The sequence below is a fragment of the Phocoena sinus genome, chromosome 11, assembly GCF_008692025.1.
Source record: "Phocoena sinus isolate mPhoSin1 chromosome 11, mPhoSin1.pri, whole genome shotgun sequence".
NCBI lineage: Eukaryota > Metazoa > Chordata > Mammalia > Artiodactyla > Phocoenidae > Phocoena > Phocoena sinus.
This window is the reverse complement of record NC_045773.1, coordinates 44889956-44910396: the sequence shown is the minus strand read 5'-3', so window position 1 is coordinate 44910396 and position 20441 is coordinate 44889956. Positions and strand designations below refer to the sequence as shown.

Here is a 20441-nt window from a genome sequence, read left to right as displayed (position 1 = left end):
TGACGTGCTTGTCCACGTCTTTCTAAGATTTTGGTTTTCTTGTGTAGTTTTTCAAATTTATTGGCGTAAAGAAGTTCATAGTATTTTCTTGCCAATTTTTCTTAGTGTTTGTGTAATTTAATAATATATCCTTTAAAAATATTTGCTATTTACTGTTATTCCTTCTTTTTCTTTTCTTTAACAATCTAACTAGAGGTTTCTTAGTTTTAACTAACTTTATCAAAGAGCCAGCCAGTGTTCGGTTTTGCTAATCTCCTACATACTATATGTTTCTTTTCTATTTTATTAATTTCTGTTCTGTTTGCTTAATTTTGTTTTAATTTTGTTAATTTCCATTCTGTTTGCTTCCTTTCTCCTATCTTTGGATTTATTCTGCATTCTTTTTCTAACTTTTTGAGATAAATAGTTGATTTTTAAAAATATTTCTTCTCTTCTGACATATGCGTTGAAGATCGTGTCTCCCTCCTAAATACTGCTTTAGCTGCATTCCACAAGTGTTGGTATGGTAGCATTTTTGGTATCATTCAGGTTAAAATATTTGCTTTCATTCATGGTTATTAAGATAAATAAATTTTCAAACATATGGGCACTTTTTAGTTTTTTTAATAATTGATTTCTGACTTAATTGCATTGAGGTTAGAGAAATATTCTAATTTCAGTCTATTGAAATTTATTAAGACTTGCTTCATAGTCCATTACAAAATTTTTTGGTAGATGTTCTGTATGTGTTTGGAAAGAATAGGTATTTTGCAATTCTTAGGTGTAGTATTCAGTTATGTGTCTGTTAGGTTAAATTTATTAGTTATCTTGTTCAAATCTTTTCTATCTTTATTAATTTTTATCTGTTTGTCCTAGAAGTTACTAAGAGAAGTGTTTCTAAATCTCCTTTAAGGCTATTATGAACTTGTTTATTCTTGTGTAGTTCTGTAGTTTTTGTTTTATATATTTTGAAGCCATATTATTAGGTGCATGCAAATTTAAAATTATTATGCCATTTTTATGAAATTGACCTTTTTCTCATTGTGAAGTGACCTTTATTTTCTAGTAATGTTTTTGTCTAAGATCTGTTTCATCCCAGCTTAATATAATCATACCTGCTTGCTTCCTGATACATCTTCTCTCATTCTTTCCTTTCAACATCTCTCTGTCCTTATGTGTAGATCTGTGTCAAGTAAATATCATATAGTATTAAAAAAGTCTAATTTGACTTTTCCCTGGAACATACACTCCATTTACATTTACTGTAATTGTTAGTATATTTAGATTCATTCCACCATCTTCTTTCAAGCTTTGTCATACATATTTCTCTTTTCCCACTTCTACTTTCTTATCTTTCTTTTCTATTGGCTAACTTTTTTCTGCATTTTTTTTTCTCTATGTAAGGTTGGTAGCAAAAGTTGAACTTAAAAAAGAAATGATCTTTTTCTTTAAGTAAAGTACAGGCCCGTAGCCTACTCAACTCCATTTAGTCCTCTCATGATATATATGTAACTTTTACCTGATATATATATATATTTTTTTGATATTTTAAAGTCTGTCTTGTTTCTCTCTCTTTTTTAACTCCCTTTTGTTATGAAATGATAAAAGAATACTCATTATTACTACTATAATATGGTCATTTGCCTTTGCCCCCATATTTACTACTTTTCTTGCTTTTCTTTCTTTCTTACTTTCTCAGTCCCTTCCATCTGGGTTCACTTATTTTTGGACTGACATTCATCCTTCACAGTTTTCCTTAGCTTTGGGTGAGCTGGTGGCAAACTCTTTGTCTGATAAAGTCATTGTTTCTTTTTTTTCCCCCCAATATTTATTTATTTTATTTGGCTGCGTCGGGTCTTAGTTGCGGCCATACGGGACCTTTTAGTTGCAGCATGCAGGACCTAGTTCCCTGACACTGGATTGAACCCAGGCCCCCTGTATTGGGAGCACGGAGTCTTAACCACTGGACCACCAGGGAAGTCCCAAAGTCATTGTTTCTTGAGGGAGATTTTTTTTTCTGACTGGTTGAATTCTAGGTTGCAGTTACTTTTGTTGTTGTTTAGTACTGTGAAGATACTATTTCATTGTCTTACGTTCTGGGTTGTTGCTATTCAGAAGTTCACTGATAGTTGGTTTTTCCTGTGAAGATAATCTGTCTCTCTGTTCCTTGTTTCCTCTAAGACTTTTTTGGGGTGGAGGGGGGAGGGCCTTTGGTTTCTATAGACTCACTGTGTCGTAACTAATATGAACTTCTTTTGTTTATTCTGCTGAGGATTCTGTGTACTTTTTGAATCTGCGGATTGTCCCTTTTTCTTCAACTTTGCAAAGTTCTCAACCCTCATCTCTGCTTATCTTCTCTCTCCCCTGCTCTGTCTCCTGTTAGCAGCTCAGATCCCGTGTATATTAAACTTTCTCACTGTATTTTCTATACTTCTTACTGTCTTTCTGTATATTTCACCTTTTTCTCTCTCAGTGTTACATTCTGGTTAATTTTGCTCTGTTTCTGTGTTCAGTCTGGGGCCACATACATCCACAGTGTTTTAAATTTTGGTTGCTTTTCATGTGTAGAAGTTATGTTGTCACTAGAAATTCTGCTTGTCTGTTTTATTCAATCTACTGTATTGCTTGTTATAATTTCCTCTTCCTTATAGTTACTTCCCAGTTTGTGCTTTGTTTATTCACGTTTGTTAGATGTAGTTATTTTACACTGTCTCATAATTTCAGTGTCAGAAGACTGTGATGTGGTGTCTGTTATATCTTGCTCACACCCACTTCGTCTTGTTTTCTTGCACACCATGTTAACGTTTACTGCGTGTTGGTCATGGGACTTGAAATCTGTTTGTGGGCATTCCCTCAAGCCTAGTGTGGGATGTTCCCTCCTCCAAGAGGCTTCACGTTTGTTGGGGCCCTGTCACAAATGACCTCAGACCACGGTCATTTGTACCCAGTGTGAAAATTCCTGAGACCGTAGGTCTGAGAGCATAACTTCTCAGAGCAGCCTTCTCAGCAGTTCCCAGGAGTGTGAATTTATGTGGAGGGGTTGGTGACTAGATCTGGTTTTCCTAACTCTGAGGGTATCATCCCCACACCCGCCCCAAAGTGCCCAGCTCTGTGTAGAAGACTCCCAAAACTCCGCACGCTGGGCAGACGTGAGCTCAGACCCCGTCTCTCTGGTCCCACTGGCCTCCATTGGAGCCTTGTGTTTGTGGTATTGGTAAATGCCTCCAGAGCACTATCAGTTCCATGCTCATATGTTCTACTCAACTCTCTAGTTAAGGCTTTCATTCAGAAATTGGTAGGAAGGCTCCCCCACTGCCTTTTCAGGTCTTAAATATTTTAAGGTTTTGGTGGTTGATATTTTATCTGGCAATTTTTCATTGTGAATTTTCAGTGAGAGAATTAATCCAAATAACCATACCCACTATTGCCAGAAAGCCTGTTTGTTATGGTTACTTTCTTAGCAATGATTTCTCAGTCTTCCATTGAGATACTACTTGCCTGAGTGTTGCTTATTGATTCTTTTCCTTAATGAGCAGTAACCCCATGGATAATCTGTTAAGATCCAGTATTTACAAATGTCTATACTTATATTTAATTAGACATTTAATTAGTTTACTTTCTAATCATGAAGTGCTACCATAATAATCATTGCAAGGACAGCCTGTGTTACTATAGGAAAGCTATCATTGTAACTCATGGACTTCCTAAAAAATATTTTTTTAATGCTGTAACTCATGGGAAATCCTCTAATTACCTCTTCTTGAGCATGACTGGAATACGTGAAATTGAAGATCCAGCACTGCAAAGGGTATCACATTGTTGGAAGTGTTAGCACAAACTATATTCAAGGGTACTGGTCAGTACTTTGTTATGTGGAAGTGGTTCCATGCATTTAATTCTTGCCAAGCAAAGATAGTTAACTCACATTTTTTTCCCACAGTTGAGATCATTTAGTGCCTCGTAGTTGGAAATTATCAGTGTGGCTTGCAGAGCAGTTAGAAATACCATAATGATTTGGTTTGTACAGAGAATTTGTTCCCATTCATGGTGGTTTCAAAAAAAATGTTATTCATAGCAAAGGGGAAAATAAAGATTCTTTATTAGAAATTTCTAACAGTAATATACATAAGTTGCCTAAAATATAATCTGTTTAAACTTTAAAAACCATAAAAGCTTAAGCCATGGCTTTAAGCTAAGCCATAATACCTTCTTTAATGAAAAGCCTGTCCTTTTTTTTTTTTTTCTTTTAAACATCTTTATTGGGGTATAATTGCTTTACAATGGTGTGTTGGTTTCTGCTTTATAACAAAGTGAATCAGCTATACATATACATATGTTCCCATATGTCTTCCCTCTTGCGTCTCCCTCCCTCCCACTCTCCCCATCCCACCCTTCCAGGCTGTCACAATGCACCGAGCTAATATCCCTGTGCCTTGCGGCTGCTTCCCCCTAGCTATCTACCTTACTACGTTTGTTAGTGTGTATATGTCCATGACTCTCTCTCGCCCTGTCAAAACTCACCCTTCCCCCCTCCCCATATCCTCAAGTCCGTTCTCCAGTAGGTCTGCGTCTTTATTCCTGTCTTACCCCTAGGTTCTTCATGACATTTTTTCCCCTTAAATTCCATATATATGTGTTAGCATACAGTATTTGTCTTTTTCTTTCTGACTTACTTCACTCTGTATGACAGACTCTAGGTCTATCCATCTCATTACAAATAGCTCAATTTCATTTCTTTTTAAGGCTGAGTAATATTCCATTGTGTATATGTGCCACATCTTCTTTATCCATTCATCCGATGATGGGCGCTTAGGTTGTTTCCATCTCCGGGCTATTGTAAATAGAGCTGCAATGAACATTTTGGTACATGACTCTTTTTTTTTTTTTTTTTTTTTTTTGCGGTACGCGGGCCTTTCACTGTTGTGGCCTCTCCCGCCGCGGAGCACAGGCTCCGGACGCGCAGGCCCAGCGGCCATGGCTCACGGGCCCAGCTGCTCCGCGTCATGTGGGATCTTCCCGGACCGGGGCACGAACCTGTGTCCCCTGCATCGGCAGGCGGACTCCCAACCACTGCGCCACCAGGGAAGCCCGGTACATGACTCTTTTTGAATTTTGGTTTTCTCAGGGTATATGCCCAGTAGTGGGATTTCTGGGTCATATGGTAATTCTATTTGTAGTTTTTTAAGGAACCTCCATACTGTTCTCCATAGTGGCTGAACCATTTCACATTCCCACCAGCAGTGCAAGAGTGTCCCCCTTTCTCCACACCCTCTCCAGCATTTATTGTTTCTAGATTTTTTGATGATGGCCATTCTGACTGGTGTGAGATGAATATCTCATTGTAGTTTGATTTGCATTTCTCTAATGATTAATGATGTTGAGCATTCTTTCATGTGTTTGTTGGCATTCTGTATATCTTCTTTGGAGAAATGTCTATTTAGGTCTTCTGCCCATTTTTGGATGGGGTTGTTTGTTTTTTTGTTATTGAGCTGCATGAGCTGCTTGTAAATTTTGGAGATTAATCCTTTGTCAGTTGCTTCATTTGCAAATGTTTTCTCCCATTCTGAGGGTTGTCTTTTGGTCTTGGTTATGGTTTCCTTTGCTGTGCAAAAGCTTTGAAGTTTCATTAGGTCCCATTTGTTTATTTTTGTTTTTATTTCCATTACTCTAGGAGGTGGGTCAGAAAGGATTTTGCTGTGATTTATGTCATAGAGTGTTCTTCCTATGTTTTCTTCTAAGAGTTTGATAGTTTCTGGCCTTACATTTAGGTCTTTAATCCATTTTGAGCTTATTTTTGTGTATGGTGTTAGGGAGTGATCTAATCTCATACTTTTACATGTACCTGTCCAGTTTTCCCAGCACCATTTATTGAAGAGGCTGTCCTTTCTCCACTGTACATTCCTGCCTCCTTTATCAAAGATAAGGTGTCCATATGTGCATGGGTTTATCTCTGGGCTTTCTATCCTGTTCCACTGATCTACCTTTCTGTTTTTGTGCCAGTACCATACTGTCTTGATTACTGTTCTTTTGTAAGTTTTTTTTTTTTTTTTTTTTTTGCGTTATGCGGGCCTCTCACTGTTGTGGCCTCTCCCATTGCGGAGCACAGGCTCCAGACGCGCAGGCTCAGCGGCCCAGCCGCTCCACACGTGGGATCCTCCCGGACCGGGGCACGAACCCGCGTCCCCTGCATCGGCAGGCAGACTCTCAACCACTGCGCCACCAGGGAAGCCCCTTTTGTAAGTTTTTAAACTGAAGGCTGGAGGCTAATAAACATTGAGTAGTTTAACTTGAATGAAACTAAAGTTTTGAGTTAGTACCAAGAGTTGGTGAGGATGTAGAGCAAATGGAACTCTCAGAAACTTCTAGTGGGAATGTAAATTGGTACAATTCCTTTGGAAACCTGTTTGGTAGTAGCTACTGAAAGTAAACATAAATACATTATGACTCAGCAATTTCACCTATAAATATACATTCAATAGAAATGCAAGCATATGTTCACCCATATACACGTAGAGGATGCTCATAGCCCCAGATGGGAAACTATCCAAATGCCAATCAACAATCTAATGGGTAAGTAAGCTATGATTTGGTCATGCAATAGAATACTTTGCAGCAAGGAAAATGAATGATCTGTAGTTACACTGAAGAACATGGATAAATCTCACAAAGTTAATCTGTGACAAAGATAACAAATACGAAATAACATGATCGATTTGCATTAAGTTTAAAAACAGAGAAAACTAATCAGTTACAAGTCAGGTTAGTGGATACCCTTGGGGCAATTAAGGGTTTACAAGGGGGCTTTGTCCAAAATGTCCTCGAAGTGCCTTTTTTTTTTTTTTTTAATCTGGGTGCTAGTAATATGAGTGTGTTCATATTGTGAAAGTTAACTAAGTTATATACTTAGGATTAGTACATCTTTGTGTTATATTAAAAAGTTTACACAGATATGAAAAATTTTTTCTAATAAAGTGTTTAGAGCTTAATGTAAGCCTATTTTTTTAAGCCTATTTTTTTTTTTTTTTTTTTAAACATCTTTATTGGGGTATAATTGCTTTACAATGGTGTGTTAGTTTCTGCTTTACAACAAAGTGAATCAGCTATACATATACATATGTTCCCATATGTCTTCCCTCTTGCGTCTCCCTCCCTCCCACTCTCCCCATCCCACCCTTCCAGGCTGTCACAAAGCACCGAGCTAATATCCCTGTGCCTTGCGGCTGCTTCCCCCCAGCTATCTACCTTACTACGTTTGTTAGTGTGTATATGTCCATGACTCTCTCTCGCCCTGTCAAAACTCACCCTTCCCCCTCCCCATATCCTTAAGTCCGTTCTCCAGTAGGTCTGCGTCTTTATTCCTATCTTACCCCTAGGTTCTTCATGACATTTTTTTCCCTTAAATTCCATATATATGTGTTAGCATACGGTATTTGTCTTTGTCTTTCTGACTTACTTCACTCTGTATGACAGATTCTAGGTCTATCCATCTCATTACAAATAGCTCAATTTCATTTCTTTTTAAGGCTGAGTAATATTCCATTGTGTATATGTGCCACATCTTCTTTATCCATTCATCCGATGATGGGCGCTTAGGTTGTTTCCATGTCCTGGCTATTGTAAATAGAGCTGCAAATAACAAAAAAACAAACAACCCCATCCAAAAATGGGCAGAAGACCTAAATAGACATTTCTCCAAAGAAGATATACAGAATGCCAACAAACACATGAAAGAATGCTCAACATCATTAATCATTAGAGAAATGCAAATCAAAACTACAATGAGATATCATCTCACACCAGTCAGAATGGCCATCATCAAAAAATCAAGAAACAATAAATGCTGGAGAGGGTGTGGAGAAAAGGGGACACTCTTGCACTGCTGGTGGGAATGTGAATTGGTTCAGCCACTGTGGAGAACAGTATGGAGGTTCCTTAAAAAACTACAAATAGAATTACCATATGACCCAGCAATCCCACTACTTGGCATATACCCTGAGAAAACCAAAATTCAAAGAGAGTCATGTACCAAAATGTTCATTAAGCCTATTTTTTAAATGAAGTTAACTGATATGAATTAGCATATCTATGTATCATTGACATGGACTTGTATTCTGTATTAGTTTCCTGTAGCTGCTATAACAAATTACCACAAATTTAGTGGCTTAAAAAAACACAGATTTATTATTTTAGAATTCTGTAGGTCAGAAGTACAGAATGGGTCTTTGGGGCTACAAGCAAGATGTCAGCCTACCTGTGTTCCTTTTAGAGGATCTAAGGAGAAAATCTGTTTGTTTGTTTGTTTGTTTGGCTTTTCCAGCTTCTAAGAGCTGCCTGCATTCCTTGGCTTGTGACCCCCTTCCTCCATCTTTGAAGCTGGCAGTGTAGTACCTTCAAATCTCTCTCTCCCCTCTCTCTCTCTCTCTCTCACCTCTGCTTTTGTTGTCACACCTTCTTCTCTGACTTTGGCCCTCTTGTCAAGGACCTTTGATTTTACATTGGGCCCACCTGTATAATCCAGGATAAACACCTCAAGTTCCTTAACTTAATCACATCTACAAAATCCCTTTTGCTGTGTAAGGTAACAAATGAACAGGTTTCAGGGATAAGGGTGTGGACATCTTTCTGTCTACCATCATTCTGTCTACCACAAATTCCTATTTTTTTCGATGCCTTCATTACTATAATTATTTTGGTGCTCTAATTATATCAGATTTGGCCTTTCAAGTTGGCTCCTCTGTCCTTGTGACATACCCTCTCATTTTTTGAGTGAGTTTTTACTTTGTGTCACAGCAAGATATTCTTGCCTCAGTTTGTAACTAACCTGACCTGGCTCTAGAATCAGTCATTTCTTTGAGGAGCCCTGGTTCCCTTTCGTGGGAAATGGCTTTAGAGACCACAATCAGGGCGCTAAATGTCTCCTGTCTCCTGGGATGTCTTAGCTTCTAGACCCTTCCAAGAAACAGAGCTAGGAAATATATACATGTAAGTACACGTATGAACACACAGAGGACACACTTGTATGCATACTTACATATACACGTACACACACATAAACATATTTTGAAATCATGAGTTCACACCAGTGTCTTCAAATCCAGTTCATCCCCACATGGTTCTTTCTTGCCTTGCCCCATTCCATATTTTTGTGTCCTTTCTTCCTTTGTAAAAATTCTGGCTTCCAGCAACATCAGCACATTTCCTCATTTGCTTAATGTTATAATACGTCTGAAATTGTTGCAGGATTGCTTTACCCAGACCAGTACGAAAACAAACCTCATGAAATCAGGATTTGTTTGCAGAATTTCCTCCTCCCCCGACCTCCCAGATGTCACCCAAGCAAGGCTGGGGTGTACAGTCAATACTTGGATTAGTGCCCCGTCTGCCCTTTCAGTGTGGTCATATTGAATAATATTCATTTGAAATATAGTTGATTTATTTTCAATTTGCTTTCAATTTTAGGTTTTCTTCCCTTCTTATGCTTTTTGATTCGATTTGATGTTTTTATTTTATGTATTTATTTATTTTTGCGGTACGCGGGCCTCTCACTGTTGTGGCCTCTCCCGTTGCGGAGCACAGGCTCAGCGGCCATGGCTCACGGGCCCTGCCACTCCGTGGCATGCGGGATCTTCCCGGACCGGGGCACAAACCCGTGTCCCCTGCATCGGCAGGCGGACTCTCAACCACTGCGCCACCAGGGAAGCGCATTGATTTTATTTTTTGAATATGTAGAAGGTTAGCATGCTTCCAAAAGTAAAAACTGTAAAAACAGACATATTCAGAGCAGCATCACTCCCTTCCCCTCTCCCCCCCGGGTATATAGCCTGCTCACTTCATCACCATTCCATCATACCCTCCCTACTCTTATAGGTAACCAGTCTCGTTGTCTGGCTTGTCCTTTCAGTGTTTCTTTTTGTAGAGATAACGTTTTCTTATTTCCCCTTTCTTCCTTATACAAGAAGTAACATACTATATTTTCTCTTTTGCACTTTGCTTTTTCATTTAGTATGGATACTGGAAATTATTCCATCTCTTTCTTCATAAGAGCAGTGTAGCACTCCGTCATGTTTGTGTATATCGTAGGTTGTTCAACCCATCTCTGATGTGTGGACATTTGGGTAGTTTCTAATCTTTTCAATCACAAACAAGTAACCTTGTGCGTGTGCAGTTTCCTTCTGTTGGAGGTGTCTCTTCAGTGCAAATTCCTGGACTGTGGGATCAAAGGGTAGATGCGTATGTAGTTTTGCTAGATACTTCCCGAGTCCCTTCCACATGGGTTTACTATTTTGCTTTCCCACCAGCAGTGATCAGAGGGCCTGTTTCTCCCCAGTCTTGCCAGTAGTGTATCGTCAAACTTCTGAAATTTTGCCTACCTGATGTGGCCTCGGGAATTCCTTAACATCTTTCTAAGCACTTAATCTTGTAAAGAAGATTTAAACAGTGTTGTGTCTAGTTTTTATAGTTAGTTGTTCTCCTCAAAAGGGGCCTTCTGAATCATCTGCTCTGCCATTAGCAGTGGTAGAGGTCATGTTCTAGGCACGTTTTTCCTGGACACCTGACAGTACCTCGTGTGGGGTAAGGAGACTCGCAGTTGGTGTGAACATGTTAATTGTTGTGCTGTCAGATGTACCAGATTTTTTTAAGGTCTACTGAAATGAAGGAACTGCTGATTAATTTTCAAAGGTAGAATAGGAATTTTAGTTGAGTGCTTAGAATAGTAAACTTCCACTTTCTAGTTATTTACTTCCATCAGTAAAATTTTTTTTAATTTAGAAAAAACACCCTCTACAAAAATAAGAGTATAAAGCATACTTTCGTTATAAATGATTAAGGTTTAGAAATATATTTTCCATAGGTTATAAGATTGTTGCTTTATTCTTCGTGAAATAAGAAAATTTGAATGTGGGTACATGGTTACTTACAGTTTAAAGCTGCTGAACTTCAGTATCTCATGTTCAACCTTTCTTAAAATGGAAAAGAAGTTTTTAAAATTATAAACAAATCTTCATCTTGGGCATCAGTGGCTTTACTTAAGAACAAATGAAATATGGTTTAGCGTGAGTGTAATTTACATGTTTCAGTGCATTTGTGATTGTTTCGCTTGAAGGTCTCAGAGCTGTCTTTAGCATCCCTACCTCACAGACATTCATTTCTTCTGAGCCATGTTGCTGAGGACCAATAGTAGTAATTAATGAGCATATGCAGACACATGTGTTTTGAATGAGGGACCCAGTTTTGGAGCACAGAAATAAAAATGTCCCTAGAGTTGGGAATCTGCATTTTCAAAAAGACTTCAAAACGACTCTGTTTTTATGACATGTCCTGAAATGACCTTTAGCACACATGAATATCTTTGTTTAAGAAAGCAATACCACTAACATTAAATATTAAAATTCCTTGGATTGCTCCATATAGGTGTATTACCTCTGCAACTAAAAAAAGTAATGAATGGTGGAATTTTATGATAGAGAAAAGTCATTAATGCAGGGACATTGCATAGAGTTACAGTGGTATTTATTTAAATGGTGTACATGTTGTTTATAAGTTCTGTGGAAGATTCTAGAAGGGGAAGGCACTGATGAACAAATCATCTAACTCCACAGCAGCAAAAGGGCTCTCAGTCTATTGTCTCAGATGTTCCAGTCTCTTCTTTTTAACAAGGAGACCTAGTACCAATGAGCAAACCATGCCAATCGGAAGGGTTAGAAGAGTTTCTCTGTCATAAGCTGTATCAGATTTTTGTCATCCTAGATTCCTCACTGTGACTCGGAAGTGATTTCGTAAAGAGAGTTTTTAGGTTTTTGTCCTTTTTTCTTCTTCATTGTTATCTATTTTATTGCCGTTTGGCATTGGGTTGTCATTAAAGCATACCATTTTCCTTGAGGAAACAGTGCGGGGGGGTGGTGGTGAAGAGTAAGCTGGGACGAAGTGAGAGAGTGGCATGGACATATATACCCTACCAAATGTAAAATAGCACAGGGAGATCAGCTCGGTGCTTTGTGACCACCTTAGAGTGGTGGGGTAGGGAAGGTGGGAGGGAGATGCAAGAGGGAGGGGAAATGGGGATATATGTATACATATAGCTGATACACTTTGTTATGCAGCAGAAACTAACACAACGTTGTAAAGCAATTATACTCCAATAAAGATGAAAAAAAAAAGATACACGCAAAAAAAAAAAAAGCATACCATTTTCATGTGACTTCTCAAAATGCAGACTGAGGTTCATCATGGGTCACACCGCACTCCCCAAGTGATATTTTTGAATCACACATTCTGTAACATGACTAATCGATAATCGTTCTTTGTATTGGTGTTGAAACTGTACAACCTCAGGTGAGATTCAAACACAGCCAAAACTCATACTGGAGCTCAGACCCACTGTCTTTTAATTGAAGCCGCACACCTGAAGCTCAGGTTCTTTATGTCTCAGTGCAGAAGGAACTCAGTGAGAGGCGAAGTGATAGGTAAGAAGTAGATTTATTGAGAGAGGTACACACTCCACAGACAGAAAGCAGTCCGTCTCAAAAGGCGACAGCAGCCCCAAAATACAGGGTGGTTAGTTTTTATGGGCACAGTAATTTCATAGGCTAATAAGTAGGAGGATTATTCCAGCTATTTTGGGGAAGGGGCAGGGATTTCCAGGAATTGGGCCACCGCCCACTTTTGGGCTTTTTATGGGTGGCCTCGGAACTGTCATGGCACCTGTGGGCGTGTCATTTAATATATGCTAATGAGGGAGGGCTTAAGGTGTGCCCTGATTGCCATGGGGGGACTGGAGTCAAGCTGATGAGAAACAGAGCATCCTATGTGGTTTGGATAGGAGAGCATATTTAGGTTTCTCTGGTTGGTCTTGAGTCAAAGGGGACACAGTATAAAAAAGAGTGAGGCTGGCAGTTATCCATCAAGTCCTAGCCATTCTGAGTTTATGGCTGCAGCTGTTACAATGTGGCTTCCATGCTGTTTCCTGCACAGGTTGCGGCTGGAGTCCTTTTGTCATAAATAGTCTGACCACTGTTCATTTGTATATTCAGACTCTTGGAAGCAAACATTAGGAGAAGGTGAAAAGCAGATAAAATACTAGAGTCAGTGAGGTAAAAACTCAAGCATTGGCAATGAACCATGGAAAGTAAATAAGCCCTTGCACATTCCTATAAATCTTGGAGAGGACACTAGATTTCTTAGTGCGTGCAGGGCTAAGGGTTTTCCTTTTAAATCTCGAAGTTTGGGGTGATGGCAGCTGACAACTAGGATACAAAATCAAATGAGTTTTTTTTTTTTTTTGAGAAATTAGCATTCTATAGGACAAGTACCTTTTATGTTTCAAAGTTTTTTTTTTTACATCCTATTCATATTAATAGGATAAATTAGTATGAATAGAGGTGTAGCAGTGATATAAAAATGGACACAGAAAACACTTAAGTATTTTGTTTACTCATATATTCATAATAAGTGCCTTTTGCAAACCACCTGTTTAAATGAAGCACTGAGAATACACTGGGGTGCTAGAATCAGGCCCTGCTCTGAATCGGTTCAGTGCTGGTTGAGAGGAAGGGACCCATATGGAAAGCAAAGATTGGACCGCCGTAGATGATTGGACTGTGTTGGTGGTATGCATGGGGCATGCCGCGAGCCCTACTCAGTCTAACAGGGTCTGGAGATGATTTTTTAGAGGAGGCAATTCTTGAGCTAAATTTTGAAGGCACGTAGGAATCAACTCCTGATGGGCTCCTGTGGGAGGAGTGGGTGTTATAGGCAGAAAAAAATCATGTATACAAAGGGAGAGGAGTGTGAAACGATTTCATAAGTCATTTTATGGTTTCTCCGAGTATTATTTTGAGAAACCTAGTGTAATTTACTTGAAACTACTTAACCTTTCACAAGAGGTGTGAAATTATATGCATGAGTTAGTTTTTTTTTTTAACTGAAGTAGAATTGATTTACAATTTTGTGTTAGTTTCTAGTGTATGGCAAATTGATTCAGATATATATATATATGTATATATATATATACATACATACACATATATACTTTTTCAGATCCTTTTATAGTTTATTACAAGATACTGAATATAGTTCCCTGTGGTATATAGTAGGTCCTTGTTGTTTATCTGTTTTATATATAGGAGTTTGTATCTGCTAATCCCAAACTCCTAATTTATCCCTCCCCACCCTTTCCCCTTTGGTAACCTTACGTTTGTTTTCTGTGTCTGTGAGTCTTTGCGTGAGTTAGTTTTAATCTCTGTCCTAGGAGAGGTCAGTTTATATGTGAAGTACACTTTCAGGAATACATCCTCCAGGGATGATTAGTTAGCATTTGAAAAACTCTGATCAGAAGTTCACACTTGTGAGGTGTCTTTATATTGATGATACTTTTGTTAGAAAGATTTTTTCCTTCGGTGAAATTAGTCCTTTTTGCAAGAGATGTGGATTAGCTAGAAATATTGTACAGGTGGCCCACCCTTGGAAGGGTTCAAGAAACCACTGAGCCCAGCCGAGGGGTGTTCTTGGCATTGGACTCATTTGTTCCTGTGTTTTGTATGCTGGAAGCCTTGGGCAGTCTGCCGAGGTTTGCGGACTCCTTCTAACAATGGTGTTTTTAAATGCATAAAGCAAATTAAATAAAATGCACAGGGTTATATAGGAAACCATTTGTACTGAAATATAGTTGTCAGAATAGTTTTTTAAAAAAATTTGCCCTGCTCCTGGGCCCAAATAACCATCATTACTGTGGTTCCAAGAGCCTTTTCCTGTGTTTGTTCTCCCCTGTGCCCCCAGATCACTTCGAGCACCCTTGGAGCTGCTCTTTTATTTTGCAGCAGTCCCCTTCTGTGAGCGAGTACCTGTGAGCTCCAGAGATTTGGGCCCGGAGGCTGAGGCTAGAACTTTGCTTCATTTGTCATCTTGAGACAGTCTCTCAATTTAGAGTTCCTTTCTCATCTCTGACTGGAATCTTGCAAATTGTATGTCTAGATGATTGTTTTAATTCTCATGTGAATGTTTTCAAATTAAATTCAGAGTAAATTACTGTAAATATCTCAGAAAAAGAAGAAAGAAAGCCTAAGTCATCGCATGGATCTCTAGGCCTTTGAATCTAACTTCTGGCAGCTCTTTAGTTTAAAGGCAATGGCAGCAACAACAATAAAATACATCCCAACCTCTTCCAGGAAATGCTGGCTTTTGTCTCCACATCCCAATTTATATAATGTTAGTTGCTTTATACATATGTGTATACGTATTTGTAAATGGGCTCATTTCCCTTCTGGCCCTTAGTAGCTATTAAGTTCTGAGAGTGGTGGTGATAAAAATCCCCTTACCTACATACTGTGAGCTCATCTAAATCATTTATTTTATGTTTGTGTGTGTATGTATATGTATTATTGTGTACACACAATTAATGTTTGTAAATGTTGGGATGTGTCAGTTATACAGACTTTTTTCCCTTGCATTTTTTTTTTTTTTTTTTTTTCTTCCGTACGCCAGCCTCTCACCGCTGTGGCCTCTCCCATCGTGGAGCACAGACTCCGGATGCGCAGGCTCAGCGGCCATGGCCCATGGGCCCAGCCGCTCTGCGGCATGTGGGGTCTTCCTGGACCGGGGCACGAACCCGTGTCCCCTGCATCGGCAGGCGGACTCCCAACCACTGTGCCACCAGGGAAGCCCTCCCCTGCATTTTGTTGAGAGTAGATACCCTTCTGATTTGTATGGGAATTTATTGAAATGGTTTATTTAACTTCCTTTGCTACATTTTCTTTACATTTTCTGCCTTAAACGCTACTCCAGGAACTAAAGATGTTTCTTTGCTCTCGTCTCCGAAGTAACTAACATTTTAAATGTTTTATTTTCATGTTGTCTTTTTGGCTGGAATCATTGTATATTTAACTTTAAGTGAACATTTTGCCAAAAGAGATGTGGTCTCCTTTTTCTTGTGAGGATTGTAAAAACAACAGTCTTTTCCTGAACACCATTTATTATTTCAGTCTCTGTAGTTATTGAATAGAGTATAAATAAAACTAATGAAATTGTTCTTCAGTTTTTATATCCTTTGCCTGGTTTGACTGGCTAAGCATGCAGATATTTTCCGTGTAATTTCATTTTTCAGTTCATGTCTTAATGGGTAGCTTTCGTTTGATAAAGTAGTCAACTGTCATCGCTCACCAAAAATACGAATTAAAGGTGAATAGTCAAATAATGTTCTAAACCTTCTTGTAGTCTTCATTTACATATTATAAAAAGCATTTTATTTTTCCATTACCACCCTCCTGTTACTTCTTCTCAAGGATCATTCTCAGTTGGAAGGATTAAATTTGTATCATCTTGGGATGCTATTATAATTGCCTTGAGTTATTCAGAGGAATACTGTGTTAATTTAAAAATTAAATAATATTATAATTAAATAGATTTCTTCTTTTAAGACTTACGAAATACATTTTTAATACAGACATTTACATTTAGTATGTATTTTAAGATTATAGGTATTGTTTCAGGATACATAGTGTCATGCTGCCTGTATCATTTTGCAAGTTGATGTTTTCATTAAATAATGAAATATAAATGTAATGATTTATTCACTGTCTTTTCACTCCTGAAATCAGATCTGCAGTGAGTGTTTTTAAATGTGTTAGGTAGAAGCTGAATTGCTGAGTTGTATGCTGTGTTCGTGTTCAGCTTTGGTTGGTGTTGTGAAATTGTTCTTCCAAGTTAAATACTGATTTTTTTTTTTTGTGGTATGTGAGTACCCATTTCCCCCAGTCTTGGTATTATGTGATTTTCTAACTGGATTTGTGTAAGTTGGTATCTGTTTTGTTCTACCTTTCATTTCTCTGATTATTAGTGGAGTTGAGTAGTTTTGATATGGTTACTGGCTATTTAGGTATTCTCCTTCGGGGGGTCCCCTGTTCATGTATTCTGCATATTCATCCATTGTCAGGTATAGGGATTGCAGAACTTTCTCCTAGCCAATGGCTTTTCTTCTCATTTTGTTTATGAGGGCTCATCTATGAGTATTTTTCATTTTAATGTCAAATTTATTAGTATTTAAAAAAAATTATTTATTTTGGGCTGCATTGGGTCTTCGTTACTGCACGCGGGCTTTCTCTCGTTGTGGCGAGCGGGGGCTACTCTTCACTGCGGCAAGCGGGCTTCTCATCACGGTGGCTTCTCTTGTTGAGGAGCACAGGCTCTAGGCGAGCAGGCTTCAGTAGTTGCGGCTCGTGGGTTCTAGAGCGCAGGCTCAGTAGTTGTGGCGCACGGGCTTAGCTGCTCAGCGGCATGTGGGATCTTTTTGGACCAGGGCTTGAACCCGTGTCCCCTGCATTGGCATGCAGATTCCCAACCGCTGTGCCACCAGGGAAATCCCTGTTAGTATTTTCTTTTAGTTTGTACTTTTTAGGTATCATTTAAAAAGGCTTTTCCTACTCTAATAACACAAAGGCCATTCTCTCATATTTTCCTTTAAGAGCTTTTGTTTTAACTGTTAGAACTTTTAAGCCTCCAGTAATTTTTTTTTTAGCATTATGATTTTTTTTTTACCAAATAGACAACTAAATTGTACCTATTCCTTCAGTGAATAGTCTATGTGTTTTTCCACTGTTGGTAGTACTCTATCTGCTACTTACTGCGTTCCCATATGTATCTGTTTCTAGGCTCTCTGTTCTGTTCCATGAATCTCTTTGTCTACCCCTTTGCTTGTGCCATCATGTTTATTTCCATCACAGTAAACTTGGAAACTTGAGAAGGTGAACCAAATATGCCTCATGCTTTTTGGAAAATTTTCCATTATTCCTGACCCTCTCCTTTCCAAATACATTATAGAATCAGTATGAGGAGTTCATGCAAACCTCGTTAGAATATTTATTTTTATTGGAATTACAGATTAATTTGCACAGAGTTGACCTCTCTGAGGCTTCTCATCATTTACTATATTTTACCTTCATTTATTTTTTCTCTAACATATAGATCTGAGTGTCTGACCTATGTCATTTTCCTTCTTTCTGAAAAACTTAACATTTCTTGCAAGGCAAGTCTGCTGGCAAAACATTTCTTCAGTTACTGTGTGTGTGAGAAAGTCTTTATTTTTCCTTTTACTCTTGAGGGATAATTTCACTCAGAATTCTAGGGTGGTGTTTTTTTCCCTCTCAGCACTTCAAATATTTCACTCCAGCATGATGTATCAGGTAAAATGAACTGAGATCACTGAGCCGTTAGTGTGAAGTTTTATGTTTATCTGGCTAAGAGCTAGGCTGTGTTTACTGTTTGCCGTAGCTGTAGGTTTCAGAGGCTAAAATTCCCCATAATGTCCTTATTTTGTCTCTCCTGTTGTCTTGGGTTTCCCTGATAGCTCCTTCTGAAATAAAGCCCGTGTCTTTATAATAAAGCAGTTCTCTGTTGTAATCCTGTTATTACACAGGAGCCCTATTGATGTGGTGAGGTGGGGGGAGGAGGGTTCCGTAGCCCCTCTGATTTGGTCTCATTCCTCTTCTGAGCATGTGCGCCTGGGCTGTGAACTTCACAAGTGCTTCTCACCTCACCCCCCTCCCCGTTGTCAGGTGCAGGTGCACGCAGGGCCTGAAGGAGGTTTTCTCTCTTCTGCTCAGACACCGGCAATTACTCAGTTACCCTTTATGTTTTTGCTCCAGCTGCTGGCTCCACTGGTGGTTTCTGCTCCTGTTAAGCCATGATTCTCTGTCTTTGCCTGTCTCTTCACTTCTGGGAGACAGCTGGTTTGCCCTGTGACTTGAAGCCTCTGGTATGTCTGAGAAGAGTTACTGATTTTCAGTTTGTCTTTTTTCTTGTTTTGAGCATGGTTGTGACAGCTTTCAAGCTGTTTTTCAGAAGTCCATCGATGGCTGTCATACATATTTTGTATATATATATATATATATATATATATATATATATATATATACACACACACACACACATATGTATGTATATTTCTATGAAAGTCATGATGTCGTAGATAGATACCTTAGAATTTTATTACTGTTGTAAATGGTATCTTTTTCTAATTATGTTATTTGTTTGGTTGTTGTAGGCATATTGGAAAACTACTGATTTTTGTCTCTTCATCTTCTGACAGCCTTGCTTTTTGGACCATGCCTAATTGTTGGTTTTCGAACTTATTGAGTTGGACATGTAGATAATTTCAGTCCCACTCCTCTCTTAATATGCTCTCTTAAACCTTCAAGATAGATGTTGAGCGTGTTGATAGCGGTTGATAGTGGGATATATTTCTCTTCTTCGCGTAGTTTTTGCTTTTGGTGTACCTGGGAGTTTAGAGTTCTAAAAATTCCTTAGTGAAGCTTGATGTCTATGCTTTGAGTGATGTGATGTCACTTAATGGAAGAGGGTAAACAAAACATCCCTAGTTCTTAGGGTTGTGGTACAAATATATAGATATAATGTTACGTATAAACTTATTTTGTGGAGTGGAGCTAGAACAGGGTAACACTGACGGACCACTACCCATGTGTGGAGATCCTTACCTGTGTAGGGTATCCTTTCATTGGTTTGGACAGCAAGAGGGTGGTGTTGGGCCGTGGACCGCTTTTCCTGCCCTTTTGTCAGTGTGGTGAGGAGAGCAAATACACATCTTAGGATCAGGAATCAGTTCAGCTATAAACAACAGGAATTTTGTTTATTGTCACCAAAAGAGTTCACCAAATGAGATAGTAGTTTTCAGAATTACACTGTGGAAATGATTTGTCCTTTCTTCATCATCCATTTTCATTTGGGGGGTAAATTTGTTATTTTGGAGTAGGTTGCAAACCATATTTGATTGTGCTCTGTCTGATATAACTAGAAAATCATAGAGGTGGTTTGTGTAATGGGTTTAGATCTTTGGAATCTATTTCTAAAAATCACCAAGATTAACTTGTCATAGCGCTTTGATGTATTTGCAGAAACATGAGGATTATGTATCTCCTTTTCCTCCAGCATTTTAATTGTTGTTTACTTTAAACTTGACTAATTATCACCAGCTTACATATCTTTATTTGATGGTTCAGTGTCAACCCATGCCAACCAGAGTTTGTATTATATACTAAAGATCCTTTCATAAACTCTGAAGGTTTTGATAAACTACTGTCTTGATGACCATAATGTCATTTTGACCTGAGGACTTTTTCAGATTTAAATGAGCTTGGTGGTTTATTAAATGTCATGCAGAGTTTAAATCCTGGGTAAATTTAGCTGTTGCTTTTTTTTCAGTCCTTTGACTAATGATTCTGTCAGTGGAAAAGGCATGGGTAGTGGTTGATATTGTAATAGGGGTGGGGCGGGTGCGAGTGACAGTGTGTGACCCTTAGTGGGGCTGTTAGACGTCCTGCTCCCCCAGCAGTCAGCCTCACAGTGGTCTGCGCGTAGCAGAGAGTGCGGTGAGAGGCGGATTGTGGCTGGCCTTCTCCTTGGGGCCCTCCAGGCCCTCTGGCCTTGGGCCGGCGGGTGAGCTGGGGGCCTTGGGG

At 38.8% G+C, this 20441-nt stretch overlaps 1 protein-coding gene across 7 annotated transcripts in view; it reads left to right on the top strand.

The window, feature by feature from the left end:
• The window catches only part of ULK4 (unc-51 like kinase 4), a 530371-nt gene that overhangs the window by 165923 nt on the left and 344007 nt on the right, over positions 1-20441 (top strand). The gene's annotated exons all lie outside the window — the stretch shown is intronic.